The sequence below is a fragment of the Palaemon carinicauda genome, chromosome 37 (genome assembly GCF_036898095.1).
Source record: "Palaemon carinicauda isolate YSFRI2023 chromosome 37, ASM3689809v2, whole genome shotgun sequence".
Lineage (NCBI taxonomy): Eukaryota > Metazoa > Arthropoda > Malacostraca > Decapoda > Palaemonidae > Palaemon > Palaemon carinicauda.
The window spans coordinates 56,446,310-56,448,809 of record NC_090761.1 but is presented as its reverse complement, the minus strand read 5'-3'; the positions used below and the strand labels follow the sequence as shown (position 1 = coordinate 56,448,809).

At 30.6% G+C, this 2,500-nt stretch overlaps 1 pseudogene; it reads right to left on the bottom strand.

Annotated features, from left to right (window-relative positions):
• Positions 1–2,500, bottom strand: part of LOC137629322 (uncharacterized) — a 22,326-nt pseudogene that overhangs the window by 7,625 nt on the left and 12,201 nt on the right.

The window sequence follows — 2,500 nt, the reverse complement described above, 5'->3', positions numbered from 1 at the left end:
TGTACGTAAATACTATGTCAGATAATTAAGACATATGGATAAGAAATATTTTCAATTACCTCCAAAATTATTTAGAAAATATGAGAGAGAGAGAGAGAGAGAGAGAGAGAGAGAGAGAGAGAGAGAGAGAGAGAGAGAGAGAGAGAGAGAGAGATTTTCATCTTTTTAATAAGGGGTCATATAGAAAATTTATAGTCTTTTTTTCATCCGTTTACGGCTCGCACCTGAATACGGTTAACCTACTTTTCAGTACTAAAAAAAGAGAAATAATAAGAGCTGATAATATTATACACGACATGGAATTATTCGTGACGTATAATCTTCTAAAGCATCAATTATCTACATAATTCGAAGGGCAGTTACCCGAGAAGGTTATCATCTTTCAAAAAAAATTCGTAAAGCATTTTCTTATCTTTAAATTGAGATAATCATATATGATTATGTTGAATAAATTATATCATTACTTTTATAGTGGATATAAAAATGATCTTAACTCAAGCATGAAAGCTTATTCCAAAGTTGGATGACATTAATGAATAACTTTTTTCATTCTGCTGAATTTTTATTACTTCCGCCAACGAAGTTTAAAGGAGGTAATGTTTCACCCCTTATTTGTGTGTTTGTTTGTGAATAACTTCCTGGACACAATTTTAATTGTAGAGTAATGAAACTTATTTATATCGTAACGTTTAGCGAAGAAGATTTAAAATGTTTTTTTTTTCTTATTAATGGATAAGCCACTGACTTCATATAAAAGAAAGGAAATATAAAATTGAAAAGAGAAATCAGAAAGTACATAAAAACTTTGATAGTAATTGCAATCCATATTGAGGTATATGAAAGACTATATACATCTGAACGTTTAAATTAAGAGGGATTTTAATGGATTAAGATATTCCCTGATGGATTTTAATGGATTAAGAGATTACCAAAGGGATTTTACCGGATTAAGAGATCACTAATGGATTTTAATGGATTAAGAGAATACTAGATGAAATTTGATGGATTTCAGAGATTAACACAGGGATTTTAATGGATTAAGAGATCACTGAATAGATTTTAATGAATTAATAGAATACTAGATGAAATTTGATGGATTTAAGAGATTACCACAGGGATTTAATGGATTAGAAAATTACCCAGACGGATTTTAATGAAGAGATTAACAGAAGGATTTTAATAAATTTAAGAGATTACCAGATAAATCCGGATAACTCTAAAGATTACTAGGCAAATTTGACAAATTGAACTCAGCTCTTTCCAGGTATATCCAATTAATCATTACATTTCCAGATACGCCACATGGTAACAACAATCATATCAAGATACGTTTCCTTATCATAGTTATTTACAAAACTGATTTATTGCTTATCTACGCGATTATCTACGCTAGCACGAACACGGATGATGGAGAGAGAGAGAGAGAGAGGAGAGGGAGAGAGAGAGAGAGGAGAGGAGAGAGAGAGAGAGAGAGAGAGAATGGGGGTCCTAGCAACGGATGTTGGAGAGAGAGAGAGAGAGAGAGAGAGAGAGAGAGAGAGAGAGAGAGAGAGAGAGAGAGAGAGAAGGGGGTCATAGCACTGAAATTCATTGCTGAAATAGTATTATTCTTTATAAATTTAGTAAGTAATAATTTTGATAAACAAAAATGGAATAAGATTTCTTAATTAATTCATTTATTTGATTATTTACGTATTTCTTCATTTATTCCAGTTTTTTAATATAGAGAGGCGAGCCAAAGTGAATATGCGATAGAAAGGTATAATAAGTAATGGCAAATAACTAGAGACGAATAATAGAATGGTAAAATGAATCTGGAGTTACGATTAAAAGAAATAATCAATTATCCGCCTCAACAGTTAAGGAATCTACATGTAATAAGAAGCAAGGTGAATCATAATAAGATCTTGATTAAAAACAATGTTAAAATACGGATAATGACTTGGTATTATCCGAGAATGATTCAGCCTCTCTTACCATAAGCTTCTATACTTTGAGATATTATCTTTATTACCGTTAATGTTGAAGAAGTAATTACACTATAGGAATATGTACACAAAGAAGGGTTGATTTATATATCATATATGTGGTTGTATTGCAAGCCAAGGTGCAACCCTATTCAGGAAAGCATAATGATGCAAGGAATTGAGCTGCAGTAAGGAAAACAGCCATGTACTGTATATGAAAAAGAAGTCAAATAAATAACTATAATGTAGAAAAGGCAGAAGACAAATATAAATGATAGTATTAACCATATGAATATTATTATTATTATTATTATTATTATTATTATTATTATTATTATTATTATTACATATTAAGCTACAACCCTACTTGGAAAAGCAGGAGGCTATAAGCCCAAGGGCTCCAACAGGGAAAATAGCAAAGAAAATGACAGTACTGACTTTTTTTTTTTTAATGAAAATAAAAAAACGAGGATTAGGAAATAATCAAATATACCAAACCTATTGAAAAACAAAGCATACGGAAAATAAACAAA